General features: G+C 41.3%; 1 protein-coding gene and 1 pseudogene across 2 annotated transcripts in view; both read left to right on the forward strand.

Moving 5' to 3' along the window:
- The window catches only part of Chst9 (carbohydrate sulfotransferase 9), a 270,592-nt gene that overhangs the window by 67,424 nt on the left and 187,367 nt on the right, over positions 1-15,801 (forward strand). The window lies entirely within an intron of this gene.
- Positions 782-1,270, forward strand: LOC110560734 (protein phosphatase 1 regulatory subunit 14A-like; annotated as a pseudogene).

Genomic DNA, 15,801 nt, shown 5'->3' on the forward strand with positions numbered 1-15,801 from the left:
GACAAATTGTCAGAACTGATTTTCCAATTCACCAGGAGCTGCTGTCAGGCAAATGAACAGGCTGTGAGGAACGGGCTCACACACGATGCACAGTGCGATGGGGAGGGAGGGTGTCCAGCAGCTGGCATCGGCCCCACTTAGATCTGTGCACACGGGTCACATGATGCCCCTCTGCAGTAAGCAGGCTTCCCTGCCTGTTCTAGAGCAACACACAGTTCGCCGTGGCGAACTCAGAGGCTCTTCACAGTCCTCAGAAGTAGCCTGCTTCCTGTCTTGCTTCAACATGCCGGTATCACTCAGTATTTTGCTTCCCAAATCGAGGCCGAAATAACCACCAATATTATAAGCTCCTAAAGAGTTGGAAAATGCCACTTTCCGTGGATAAACAGGAGATGAGTCCTAGGAACCAACATGTTGTGGTGCGTGATTTTGCAGGAAGAGCCTGCTTGAACTGGCCCTCTCCCTGGCGGCTGGAGGATAAGGATACCTGGGCACAAAAATTCTTGATATTTCAGTTTTGTTTGCCTCACGTGCTTTGGTTACTACATGGGCTTTGTTGTACAATAGGACTTTCTAGAAACACTGCCGACACCTAACTTAGATAAAGCGGAAGGCCTCTACGCGGCCCCTGTAATGTGCAGTTATCATGACCGTCCTGAAAATGTGGTATTTGAGTGAGTCCATAAAGGCATGATAAGGTAGTCCTGTTCAGCAAGGGATATAGATAGGGAAGCAGGATGATATTTATAAGAAAACTGATTTTGGACGGTGGGGCGGCATGATGGCAGTGCAGTGGCTGGACAAGCTGCGGTCCCCGTTGCAGGCCCATGGCCCAAGAGCAGCTCCAGCAGGCTGCAGAAGCAGTGTGCGCCAGTTACCATCAAGCACTATGGGCCTGAGCTTCAGCTACGGCTAGACCTGGAGAAGTGTATCGACGAACGACTCTCAGAACTCCACCCAGGTAGGGAGTCAGTTATGCCAGGTGAGGTCAACATTGATGAGCTGTTAGAACCGGACACTGCAGGTGAAAGAAGCAGGAAAATCCTAGAGTCCTGCAGGAATCCCACGGAGGCCTTCATCTTCCATGCTGCTGGCCAAGCTTCAGAGCCTGCACAAGCCCCCAGGCTTTCCGAAGCCCAGCCCCTCAGATTACCCCAGCCTGAGCCCCTGCCAGGACCAGACCCACATGCCCCACCTGGACAGTTGCCTGCCTCTGGTCTCCACCCCTAAAGCCCAGGTTGTTCCTAAGTTGCATTTAATGGTTCTGTAACTGCCACAAAGAGAAAAGAAAGAAGAAGAAGGAGGAAGAGGAGGAGGAGGAGGAAAACCAATTTTGAATGTATATCCTTTTAAAGCTTAAATTTTAAATAAAAATAAAATACCTGTATACCTTTCCATTACCTTAGATTAAGGCCACAATTTAAAATAAAAGAGTAAATTACGTATCTGAACATCATGACATTGATAGGTATATATTTAGAAATGAAATCAACTTATCCAAGAGATACCTGTGATAGCATGTTCACTATTCACAATAGCCACGGAACGGAAACCACCTAAATGCCCATCATATGTTGGCTGCATAAGGAATGGATGCTAGGTGCACAATAGAATACTGGTTGGCAAGAAAAAGAATAAAAGCTGGGCATTTGCAGCAATATGGATGGAATTGGAGTTCATTACGTAAAATGAAATAGCCAGGTACAAAATGGCAAGTATCTTGCAAACCCACCTGTGGAATTTAAAAAGTTGACTGCTGGCCCTAGAGAGATGGCTCAGAAGTTAAGACCACTGGCTCTTCTTCCAGTGAACCTGGTTTCTATTCTCAGCCCTCAGAACCATCTGTAACCCTAGTCCCAGGGGGGCTGATGCCATCTTCTGGCCACCGCAGGTACTGCACATATATTGTACACATACATTCAAACACTCAAAAACATGAAAGAAAAATCTCAGAACAAAACATTTTAAAGTTTATTGTATGGAAATTTAGAGTGAAATGTTAACTTATGGAGGTCAACAAGAGTAGGAGGAAGGAAAGAGGTGGGGAAAGCTGATCAGTGTATGCTTAATTATAGCTGGCTAGGATAAGGATCTGGGTATGACTTTGGTTGGTGGCAGTGTTTGGAGAGTTATGGAGACTTCAGGATGGGGAGCCTTGCTGGAGGAAGTATGTCAGTGGGGTTGACTCTCAGAGGTTTTAGTCTCATCCTACTTCCTGCTCTGAATTCTCTCAGCTTTCTGTGTTGGATGAGAATGTCATGAGACATCTTCTTCTTCCTGATATCATGCTTTTCTTCACTAAGGCTATGCCTTCCTGCCATGATGGGCTTCCTTCCTCTGACACCATAAGCTCAAATAAACCTTTGTTTTCCCTTGGTTGCCTTTATCACAGCAACAGAAAAGGAACTGGTAACCTTCAGAGGAAGTATTTGAAAGTTGTTTTTTTTTTTTTTTTTCCTGTAAAGAAATAAGCACAGTGAAAGGCATGTTTGAACTGATTTAAACATCGTGTAATGTGGGCACATGTGGAGGTTATCACCTGTCATCCTCTCAGAGCGTCCAGTCTGTGTGAACGACAATGGTTGTTCCTGGTGGGTAAGGAAAACAGTGCCAGTTCTTTCCCCTCCCCATCACTACATCAAGTCTTCACCAAATATGCAGATGTTTTCAGTGAAAAGGTAAAATTGCATTATCTTGAAAAAGAAAAGGATGATTTAGAACAAAAAATTAACATTTATATTTAGACACATTTTTCTTTTCATTCTTCCTTTCCCTAATCTAGCTTCCAATATTTATAAATGTGTAATATAAAATGTGTGTTTTTTTAAAAGACTATTTTAAAAAGATTACATTTATCATATAAAGTACTGTCAGTATTTATCATATAAACTTCTGTTAATGTGAAACATTTAATATAGTATTCACATATAATTTAAATACTTATTCTCACTAGACCAAACTAATTTGCTTATTTCTATGAAATAATACACCTGTCAGTGTCATTTTATGTTCAATAGTCTTAAACAACTTTGACTTAACCGATGACTTTAATAAAGCAAAGAATTCAGAGACTGTGCTGAATAGAACACCTAACAGAGAGATGTATGTGTTTATTAAGCCCAAACTTTTGCATACGCCAGCAAGCATTCTACCACTGATCTGCACCCCAGCTGAGGTTAGTGTTCAGAAGTAGCTCCAGGGAAAATTAAACAGGCAGATGTGTGTAACTATTACAAGAGCCCTCAAGGTCTAGTAAAAAGGATTCAGTAGATTTCCTAAAATTCATTTGAGCAGATCAACAGAAAGTCTGGGGCCAGCCAATTTCTGGGTGTCTAAGTGCATAAATGATTGTCAGAAGCTTAAGAAAGGATTAATAAAAGAGAAGGGAGGCTTAAGGCACTGGAAAGCTAGAAAAAAAATTCATGGGGGACCGAACAAGAAGCAAATTCTGAGTCATAACATAGATGCACTATTTGAGCGTAGTTGGATCATACGGCAGAAACGCAAGTGGCAGAGAATCTGCAAGGGTTGCTTGCTACAAGTCGCCCGTCAGATTCAGTACACTGGATAGTAAAGCCATATGATAGGCTTCTAAAGGCACCTCTAAAGTTTACACTGAAATGACAAGAAAGAAGCCATAGCTATCTCTAGAAGGTACTATGCAATGACATGAAAAGATGTCTGTTGCAGTTTAAAAAAAAAAGATGTTGGGCTATATAATATTTATTATTATTTGCCCTATAACAGTGGTATTATCTAACCAGCTATCACAAATAACAGGACACAGACACCTGTTATTTATTGTCTTATTTACCTTGGGCCAAGCAGCTATCACTACCTACACTGTCTGAATCACCTCACCATCCATTTCCCAGCACCCATCCAATGCCATCCTTCTTAAACATCCTATCTTACATCCATAATCTTATAAATATTTGCATTTTTTCTTCATCGGGGCCTTTTCACAACATTATTGCAGTCCTTCCTCCTGGCCCCACGTGGTTTCTTCTCCAAATTAACCCATGGTGGGGTCCTCCTTCTTCCTCTCTCCCCATCCATCTCTTTCCTGTGATTCTTGTGAGATTCTCCTAAGCCCTGGAACCTTAGCCACCCCTAAGGTGGCTACCCCATTCTGCCCTCTCCAGGTATAGGCTGTTAAATTAACCAGTCAGGTGTAATGTTTTAGGCAGGTCTACACAAACAAGGATAGGTATCCGGCTGACAGTAACCAGGTCTTATGGGCCAGTAATTAGCATTAGTTCAATCATGAATAAGGACCACTAATATGCCAGAGCTGTTAGAGGAATGAAGGAAACTGTATTTGAAATTTTTTAGCCTTTCCAGCCTGCTTTCAGTGTGTGGCCTAGAATAGTGTGTGCCAGCCAAACTCTTACTTTATCTGTGTAATTCAAGAGAATTTTTTAACTCACAGCTAATCAGTTGGCTCATAAACAACGGGACATTAGAAAACTCTCAACACGAGCCTTCTATTCTGATGTACATGTAAAAATACGAAGACAAGATTGTGACCAAAGAGCATCACAATGTGATGGCAAAGTCGGGAAATCCTTACCAGACCAATTGTCTCCCGGTCAGCCGTGGTAGTGCTAAGATGGTTTTTCTGCTTCGAATAAAAAATATTCCCCCAGAGGCTCACATGTTTGAACACTTGGAGCCTGACTGATGGAGCTGGTTGGGGAAGTTATGGAACCTTTAGGAGGCGGAGCCTTAGGTGAGGGAAAATGCCATTGGGAGAGCTGAACTTCCTGCTCGCTATTTCTCTGCTTCCTGTATAGTAGAGATGCAGTTTCTCAGCTTCCTACCGTCATAGCTCACCTACAGGTTGGATTTTTATCCCACTTGAAGTGAGAGCCAAAATAAACTTTTTTCTACAAGTTGTTTTTAGTCATGGCATTTTAACACGGCAACGGAAAAGTAACTAAAATAGAAGCCTTCCAAAAATAAGGGCTTAGCATATTACGAGTTAAAACTCTGTAACATGTTATTATTGGCTGTAAAGTAGAAATACTCCGTGGGCAAATATCTGCTGTCATTCGTGGTTCAGACATTATCAACTTGCTGTTACTACGCCACTTGTCTACACGGCCGAATGCCTCATCTGCAACATCTCACCTTCTCTGTCTTGCCTCTGTGCCCTTCCGCCTTTTCACTCCTAAATGCAGGCTCTAAGCTGCACAAGATGCCAATTGGCCAGTCATAAAAAACTGTAAGTTATGTTGATACAACCAAAGCCCTAAATTCTTTTTACTTTTGAATTATGAGGAAGATATGAGTAAAAACCTTATTTTTATGAAAATAGGTATTGAATGGACAAACTGATTTGTCAGTTGTTAATGTAGAGTTGACAATGTTTGACCATGAAATTGATCCAAACCCAAAATGCCATATTACATACTTACTGTTTTTTAATAAGCTTTACATATTAAAATGTTACACAAATATGCAATGCTTTAATTTATGCCTTATCTTTATGTTATTTATCATTAGACAAAAAGCAAACTGTAAGTATTAAATAAATTCTAATTCCGAATAGCTGAGAATCCGGGATCATAGAGACAAAGTATAGATGAGGTGGGAATTTAGTAAGCTATAAGCATGTTTTATTTACATCACAAATGAGGTTTTGAGGCCTAAAACAAATAACAAAATGGAAACAAACTGGCTCAGCCAAAGACTGGTATATCCATGTCCAATAAAGCTGTTAGCAGAATTAGAGGGCTAGTTACAAATGGAGCTAACCCTTCAGACAAGAAGAGAAGAACAGCCCTTAGCTAATGATTGTGTGAAGTATAAGCACAGCTAACTGCACTCGTGAGGGACTGCTTTTTCTTAGGGACAAAAGAAGAGAGAGAGAGAGAGAGAGAGAGAGAGAGAGAGAGCACAGTTCAGTCTCCAGTGCTCTGCATCAGGAGGCCAAGTTGCTAATAATAACATCTCCTCGTGGCTTCTATTTGTACAGTGATGAATCTTTAAGGAATTCCTTTGGCTCTCTAGCTAGAGAAATTAAATTTTTCCTCTGAATAAAAAACATTTTAATTAATTAAGATTAATTAAAGATGCATTAATTTCAGTTTGTTTCATGAGCAAAATAGCTTACTTCTCCAGAAAGGGACAGAAAAGTTTCCAGAGTCAGTTATGACATTAAAACTGGAGCTGTGTCTGTCCATCCTCCCTTCCTTCATCCTTCTTCCTCCCTTGCCTCTCACTCTCTCTCTTTCACTCTGTTTAGATCTGCCAGTCTTTTTCAGTCTCTCTTTGTCTCTCTCTCCCTTCTTCTTTTTTTTTTTTTGGTTCTTACACAAATCCTCTAAGTGTTCATGGTTCTTCTGCCTCCACTCCTCCAGTGCTAAAATGGCAGTTATCTCTACCACACCCTGTTCAGCTGATACTGGGACTTCAACCTAGGCACCTTTTGTATGCTGAGCAAGCACACTACAAACTGAGCTACATTTCTCATTCTCAATCATAGGGATACATTTTTGGTAACTTGAATCCATTCAGGTCACACAAAATTGCAAGATTTATAGGATATTTGCAGCTATGAACAAGGGGCTTTATCAAAGTTAAATAAGAAAAAGATTCATGTGGCATAATTTCTGTCCGTTTACATAAGTTTTGCCTATTTCATTGTCTGAGCACCTTGCTGTCTCATTGTCAGTTGTTCACCACTTTGGCTAGCACTTTCAGTCTTTATAAACAGGTGTGCTGAAGTAAGCAGATCGTTAAAGGGATCAGTAAAGTCCTGTACAGCTGCATGTGTGCCGAGCTTTACAGAGCAACATACTGACTAGATGAGTGGCAGACACAAAACAGACTTCAGTACTGAATGGGATCTCCTGAAGAAAGAAGGAGATGTGGCTCATTGCAGCACCAGGACTTCTCAGCACTGTCTCTCCTGCACCTTCTCTTTTTGGGCTCCTGTGCCTGGTGAGGGTTCTTCAGATGCCAAACCTTCACTGCATTCTCCCAACATGTAGCACACACTGCTTTTGTCCTAGACAGTTTTCTTTCTCACAGCCTTTTATTGTGAGGCTTCCCACCTGTTTTCTAGATTCCAACTTGCCAAGTTCTCAGATTGATCTGGCAAGGACAGAGTGCTCTTCTTGAGGAGAAGGCAAGACAGGGAAACTGAAAAATGAAAATGGGGTTTCTATCTTCCTTCAAAGAAAAGCACAAGTCTATACACCTAAAGAAACCAAACAAGAAGGAGGATCCCGGGTAAGATGATCAAGCCTCACTCTGAAAGATAAATAGGATGGACATTGGAAGAAGGAGAAAATGGGAAACAGGACAAGAGCCTACCACAGAAGGCCTCTGAAAGACTCTACACAGAAGTGTATCAAAGCAGATGCTGAGACTCATAATCAAACTTTGGGCAGAGTGCAGGGAATTTTATGAAAGAAGGAGGAGATAGCAAGAAGACAGGAGCTCCACAAGAAGAGCAACAGAACCATAAAATCTTGGCCCAGGGGTCTTTTCTGAGACTGGTACTCCAACCAAGGACCATTCATGGAGATAACTTAGAACCCCTGCTCAGATGTAGCTCCATGGCAGCTCAGTATCGAACAGAGTTCCCTAGTAATGGAAACAGGGTCTGTCTCTGACATGAAGTCAGTGGCTGACTCTTTGATCATCTTCTACTGATGGGGGAGCAGCCTTGCCAGGCCACAGAGGAGGACAATGCAGCCAGTCCTGATGAGACCTGATAAGCTAGGGTCAGATGGAAGGGGGGGAGGACCTTCCCTATCAGTGGACTTGGAGAGGGGCCTGGGAGGAGATAAGGGAGGGAGGGTGGGGTTGGGAGGGAATGAGTGAGGAGGCTACAGATGGGATACAAAGTAAATAAACTGTTATTAATATAAAAATAAATTAAAAAAAAAAACAAGTACAACATTTTCAGCAGAGGGAGGGGCAATTGATGTTCCAAAATCTCTGCCATACAGACTTGGGGAAACTGAAGAGTGGCAGCCATTCATTTCCTTTTTCCTGGAAGCATTTGGTGGTTTTATTAAGGTCTCATGTTGTGTTACCTTTTCACATGGTTCCAGAACAAAAGAGTCAAGGAGAGGAGAAGGAAAAGAGGACAAACAGGATCCTGAAAAGAAGCCAGTAAGCTCTATCCCCACACATCACTGAAAGTTGGGCAGTCCCGTGACTCGTTTTCCCTTGTGCTCATTTCACAAATACTGTTCCAATACCTGTGATGGTATTAGTGAGCAGAGCTCTTCCTTCCCAAGGCCCGCTATGGAAAAAATCATATTCCTTATAAGAATGAAAGAAAGGCATAGAAAAGAAGGCTACTAGAGCTGAGGGTGTATATCAGCTGCTAGAGTGCTTATCTAGGATGCAAAAGGCCCTCCCTTCACACAAACCAAATGTAATGCACACACGTCATAGGGAACTCAGGATGACCTTGAACTTCTGATCCATCTTCTATCTAGCTTTTTTTAAATAATTTACTTGTTTATTGTGAATTGCAGTTTATTCACTTTGAATCTCAGCTGTAGCCCTCTCACTCATTCCCTCCCAATCCCACCTTTCCTCCCTCATCTCCTCCCATGTTCCTCCCCAAGTCCACTGATAGGGGAAGTCCTCCTCCCCTTCCATCTGACCTATCAGGTCCCCTCAGGACTGGCTGCACTGTCTTGCTCTGTGGCCTGGTAAGGCTACTCCCCCCTCAGGGGGAGGTGATCAAAGGGCCAGCCACTGAGTTCATGTTAGACAGTCCATGTTCCCATTACTAGGGAACCCACTTGGACACTGACCTGCCTTGGACTACCTCTGTGTAGGGGTTCTAGGTTATCTCTAAGCATGGTCCTCGGTTGAAGTATCAGTCTCAGAAAAGACCCCTGTGCCCAGATTTTTTTGTATCTGTTGCTCTCCTTGTGGCACTCCTGTCCCCTCAAGGTCTTCCAATCTCCCCCTTCTTTCATAAATTTGCCCAAAGTTTGGCTACAACTCTCAGCATCTGCTTTGATACCTTGCTGGATAGTCTTTCAACAGCACTCTGTGGTAGGTTCCTGTCTTGTTCCCTGTTTTTTCTCTCTTCTGATGTCTGTCCTGTTTGTCTTTCTGAGTGAGGATTGATCATCTTACCCAGGGTCCTCCTTCTTTGTTAGTTTCTTTAGGTATACAGATTTTAGTATGTTTATCCTATATTATATGTCTAATATCCACATATAAGTGAGTATATACCATGTATGTCTTTCTACTTCTGGGATTCCTCACTCAGAATGATCTTTTCTAGTTCCCACCAGTTGCCTGCAAACTTCATGATTTCCTTGTTTTTAATTGTTGAGTAATATTCCATTGTGTAAATGTACCACAATTTCTGTATCCATTCCTCAGATGAGGGACATCTGGGTTGTTTCCAGATTCTGGCTATTACAAATAAAGCTGCTACAAACGTGGTTGAGCAAGTGCCCTTGTTGCATCTATTTAGATCTTAAATGCTGAGATTACAAGTATTTGAGACACAGAAGTAGGAGGGTCAGAAGTTCAAGGTCATCCTGAGATCCGTATCAAGTTGAGGCCAGCCTGAGCTATATAACATTCCTGTCTAATAAAGAAAAATGAAGGATGCCAGGCCTGTTCTCAATTATCTGTGAGATGTAATGTGTCGTTTTTAAGTTTCTGGCACTCTGTCTTCCCTTTAGCTTATAAAATTTTATTTGGAAGTTTATGGAAAGTGCATGTCTCTATAGAATCGTCAGTCATACCTTTTCAAAACAAATAAACAATGAAATCCTGCAGCTTAGCCAAAGATGCTCCTTAAACTGTAGTGGTGTGCTACCTGAGTCAGTCATCATCGTAGTGTGGGGACTGCCTTGAAGACGCTTTCCAAGAATCACCCCTTACGCACTGAGTTAATGTCTCCCAGTAGCATCTCCCGCCTGAACAAAATTAAATTTTTCTAGTTCTCTGAAGCACAGGTCTTCATTAAAGTTGATTTATTTCTTACTCAGAAACAAAAGCGACGACTTCTGATATCATTGTCTAACCGTGAAAGTCCAGGAAGGAACCTTTACTGATGAGTTCAAAGAACAAGGAAACTTTTACTCACAAATCAATTAGACTCACATCTCTATGAGAGGATGTGAAGAATCACAGTGATTTCAGACTATGCACTTGAAGCTGTTCAGCTAAATCCCAGCAATTTAAAGGACTTCTGGAAGTATGTGGACTGTCCCTTCTAAGTAATAATGCACTCTGTTGAGTACCAGGACCTAGTTCCAATGCATTGCTTAGTGGTGAGTATAGATGCATGAGAGACCAATTTTTGGCTTTTCAAAATAATAACAGTGGTTGGTCCTGGTGAATGATACCTGTAATCTTTTCTACTCTGCCGCTGAGAAGGAAAGTTGTAAATTTATCAGCTGCCTGGGCAACTTAGTGAGATCCTGTTACAAAATAAAAAGTGAAAAGACAGCTGTGTATATTTCTCAGTATGGAGCACTTGCCTAGTGTGTGGAAGGCCCTACATTCTATCCCGAGAACCACAAAAACAAATAAAAAAAAATGAAAGCATGGTAATGCTTGTTTAGTCTGAAAGAACCTTTGCAACATCACATTAAAATGGTTAATGGGCATTCTACATAGTGAGCAATTGAATTTCCATCCCTTCTATCACATAATATTGAGTCATGAAGTATGAGCAAATGTTTGACTCATGTTTTGTTCAGAGTGCTGAGGAGAGTGTGTTTCTGCCTTCATGGTATGCTCATAACAGCTGTTCAAGATAAAGGAAGCATGCATTCCCATGCTCTGGCCAGTGGTCATAATGAACTAATTGCCTTGTAGTCTGTTAATGAGCAGCAGTTAATGATTTTTTAAAGAATCCATAACAGAAAAGGCCACCAAGATTAACTCACCAAAGGGATCCATACACTCTTCAGGAGCCCAGGATAGCTCATTAATGTGTATTGACTGTAAAGGATCACGTCATGGATGAATTTGATTCTGGTAAACTCCCCTTAGACGACCTGTTCTATGATCTCACACCTTTGTAGTCAGTGATCTCAGCTCTGTGTGAACTATTTGCTGTCTCTCATCCCCATTCACCTGCTTTGGGCTTTAGAAATTTCTGGAGAGGGAGTGTAACTGGACCCTGAACCTACATATTCAACTTGAACAGAGAGAGGTACGGCTTGTTCAGGACTATATACTAACAAAGACTGACAGGGCAGTGTGTAAGCACAAGCAGGGCTGAGAGGCATGGAACGCTTCCACCAAACATGGTGGACCACTGAAACCACAGTTAGGTACTTGCGCTGTTTCCACCACCCTCTTCCTGTTTTCCATGCTTCACTTTTTTTCATGTGTGTGATGAAGTAGAGAAGGTCCACCTTAAGTCTGATTGGGCAGACATTCTGAAATGCCACAGGTCATCCAGTTTTCCCCAAATAGACAAACACATTCAATCAGTCACTACATTAGCATGGCAAAGGATTCCCCTTTCAGAGACAAAGTCTAACCCTTTACATAAGCCAACAGTTGCTATATCTACTACCGGGTGTTTAAGATAAGCACTAAGAGTACTTTAGAACCAAATGCCCAGGGGCTGAAGAGGTAGCTCAGCAGTAAAGAATGTTTTGCTGCTCTCGCAGAGGACCCAAATTTAGTTTCCAGAACCCATGTCAAGCACGGGATCATTCACCCTTTTCTAGCCTCTGTACATACGCACATGCATACAGAGACATGTTCAGCCTCTACACACGTATGCACATGAGTACAGACACATACGCATACAAGTAAATAAAAATAAACTAACTCTTTTTTCTTTATTTTTTATAATTTATCCATTGTAAATCCTGATTGAAGCCCCCTCCCTCAACTCCTTCCAGTCCCATCCTCCCTCCCTCTTCCCCCATCCCCTTCCCTTAGTCCACTAAAAGGGACAATTGATATTAGCCGTATAATGTAGGATAGCCATACTAAAATCTACACTCCTAAAGAAGCTAAACAGCAAGGAAGATCATAGGGAGGATGCTTAAATCTCATTCAGAAAACTAAGTCTTAAAAAAAAATTCTGGTGCCTAAGTATATACCATTATTATGTCACATTATATTATTAGTTAATATGATGTGATTAACTACTTTATGTTAATGCAATCAATGTTTAGATCACAGATCCTGGAGATAAGAAAGTTTGTGTTTTAATATTGGCTTAAAAGTAGTACAAATGACTTAACGTTATTACCGTGCAATTATCTCATTTGTAAAATGATAACAACATTGTGTATGCAGAGAATCACAGACCTTGACAGCAGAAAGAGAACTATAAATTTGTGTGTGTGTGTGTGTGTGTGTGTATATATATATATTTATGTGTGTGTGTGTGTGTGTGTGTGTATATATATATATATTTATGTGTGTGTGTGTGTATCATGTAATAAGTACTGGGTTTTAAGATACCATTTGTGTTACTGTGATTTTATATAGGCATATGGGCACAGTCATTTTAATATATACATACTATGTATTTATAGTAGGTGCAGTGCATGTGTATGTGTATACATATTTACTGGATCCCAAGCACTGTTTTAAAGTGCAAATTCCTAGCTATGTGTTGGGCACTGTCAGTGCTGGGGTGCTTAATTCAAAGTACTGTTGAATTTTGTGCACAGAATCAGATGCTAAACAGGTAATTAGACAAATGGTAGACAGTTGCTGCAACTTCTAACAGGGAAAACCTCAGCATTCCAGCTGAGTGTGTCTTAATCCCATTCAAAGGAGTATCAGTAATTTTGTGTGGCTAAAGGTATCCACAGCTCACCCATCAAATGTTGAGGTCATAACAAAGTTGCTCAAGTACCTATTAAAAATATTAACGGAACAGTACTGTATTTTATAAGCATACTGATGAACTTTAACTGGCATTATCCACATTAAATGAATTTTCCTACTGAATCTCACTGTCTAACATGGACCAAAAATGAAAAATTCGCCAAAAATGAAAATACAATCTAATGCACACTCACATAGTTAAGCTTAGTCAATTTCCAATAATTTGTGTTACTCGGCCAGAGTAGACTGAATTACCAAAGAGGAAAAAAAAAATCATAGCCATTATTTTAGTTCCAGAAAGTAACCTCATAAAATTCCCAGGGCCTTTGTACATTCTGCTCCATAATGTACTATTATTTTTTTAATTTTTTTATTTGTTACAATTTATTCACTTTGCATCCCAGCTGTAGCCCCCTCCCTCACCCCTCCCAATCCTGCCCTCCCTCCCTTTTCTCCTCCCATGCTCCTTCCCAGTCCAATTTATTCTTCAATTGGTTTTAAAGACTCATCTAGTATTCAGGACCTTTCTTGGACCACACAGAGGCTACTCGCATCCACAAACAAAGAAAAACTTCTTGCAGTGAATGAAGATAATGAAAAGAAATGCAGCTGTACATGATGTTGGTAGTAAAAGACAGATGACGGAATGGCCCAAGTAAAACATTTCATTTCCCCCTTAAGTCTCAGGGAATACTGCGGAAGAGAAAGTGAAGAAAAAAAAAAATCCAAGAGTCACAGAGTATGGTGAGAGGGGCTGAGGCATGAGAGGAAAGACAGGAAAAGGACTTAGCAACTGCAGACTCCCAGGAGCTGGGCATGTGAGTACAGGTCCCCAGAAACTAGGTCTTCCTAACAGTTATCTTTAGGAGAGTGCAGGGGCTCACAGATCTCTACCATATCACTGTTGATCTGCTGGAAGAGTCTGGCATGATGTCCCGTTGTATGCCCAGAGTGGAGCTCACCAGACTCCACAGTGAGTACCAAACTCGAGATCATACAGAAAGGCCCTAGTTAAACTCCGTGGAACACTAGACCAAAACTTTGAGTAAAGGAAAGAGATTTAGGGAGAGGAGGAGGGTCAGCTAGAGACAGGAGGGAAATGAAAGAAGGTTAGAGGGACAGGAACCAAAATACATATTGTACATGAAAGACCAAATTTAATAACACAGCAACTTAACAATATTAAATATATAAGAACTTCTCATTTAGATTAATCCTAAATCTGTGAATCGGCACAGGCTCGAGCATACTTATTATATTGTTTGGTTAACTTTTAAAATGTATATTGCCAGTAAAAATGTGGCAGTATGTACACTCACCATCATCATGGACACTGAGTTTGGAGAAACCACGTTCCTCCTCTATGGCCCCAGGCACATACCCAAGCATAATATAACAGTGAAGAAATGCCTCCGTTAAGTCGGCTGTTACATAAGCTCGGTCACAGGGTGACAGCTCGCTGTGTTTCCTTAAATCACCCTTGGAGCCACCTGTGATTTAATCACTAATGAATAAAAAGGACAGACTGTTCAGGGTGATTTTTTTTTTTTTAATTTTTTTTTCAATGCAGTTTATTCAGGAACATTGAACAATCCTCGGACCCCGGGGAAAGCCAGCCCACAGCTTAAATAGCCTCTGGGTAGCCAATCCAGGCGTGCCACGGGGGCAATGCAGATAGGTCCACATACATGGAAGCAAGCCAGATCCTCGGCCTTAGCCAAATGTGGAGTTGTTCGTGACAGAGAGCACTCACCATCGGGAAGGTGGAAGGCGGAAACCAGCTCCATCTTTAAGGCATAGCATTCCGCAGCTCTCTACAGTTCCCCCTTTTTGTTTTAGACGCATCAGGCAAGAGTAGAGGTCTGATCTCTGATATTAGAAATAAATTGGGACTTTGTACCGATGTTCATTTAGGTGTCATCCACCCAAAGAGCATCAGACCCATCCGATACCTTTTTCTCAGAGGCGGGACCTGGGGCATCAACCCGCATGCAATCAGACATGCTCTTCTCTGCGTCCAAAGCGGCTTTTTTTTTATAATAATACTTTGTTTTAATACCAACGCAAAAGGATGAGGAACTCAATGAAAGACAGGTCTCACAAAACTCGGTTATTTTTAAACACAGTATGTATTCACAGAAGTTGTGGGAATGAATTGGGGGCCCTTTTTGATTTGACATACAGACCAAGAACATTTTGAAACGCATTCAAAAATATTCACTCACCCCTAATGCGATTTTACATCGGGCCGCAAAAGTTCTCAGAACAGTGAAGTCCTTGGGGTGATAGTGAGAACCCTCCGTGGCTCTCGTAGTAGAGGTCTCCTTGGTGGCCATTGTCACCCATGTGTAAGAAGCATTAGTCTTAAAAGCCATGGGCACATTTTCTTTCTTACCTCTGTGTAAATGTTAGCTTTGCTCCGTGGTACTCAAAAATAATTCTACCTTTTAATTATGGTGATTTCTTTGATTTTCTACGTGAACTCCTCTACTCTTAACATCTCAATTATGCATCAGCACTCCCCCAAATTCCATGCTTTTTTAGTACAAGCTTGGGGATGGCTTATATCTTACATTATGATGTACTTGGGATTTAATCATAATTTGGAGTTTACTATTTTCTAATTACTTGAGAGCAAAGAAAATCAATTATGTGTTGGCTTTTCAGGGATTTGGGTTTCTGCATTAATAAATCAATGAGATTAGAGCATATAAAATGAGTTTATCTGTGGCTGGGGACCCAAGTTTTGCTGACAATTCTACAAACTACTTATTCTTAAAAGAGAGAATTAAAGTGCACAGGGTAGTTCACACACAGGAAGTCACACAGGGTTGGCTGATAGCTATAACAGTCTCCTCTGAGCCCACCAAGGGGAGATGCTAAGCTCGGTTAGTATGAACCTCTGGGCAACACTGAGGGTTAATAAGTATTGGTTTCTGTTAATGCCCCAGGACTTGGTCCTGAATCAAATCTTATCATTTTTCCTGTTCAATT

The sequence above is a fragment of the Meriones unguiculatus genome, chromosome 2, assembly GCF_030254825.1.
Source record: "Meriones unguiculatus strain TT.TT164.6M chromosome 2, Bangor_MerUng_6.1, whole genome shotgun sequence".
NCBI lineage: Eukaryota > Metazoa > Chordata > Mammalia > Rodentia > Muridae > Meriones > Meriones unguiculatus.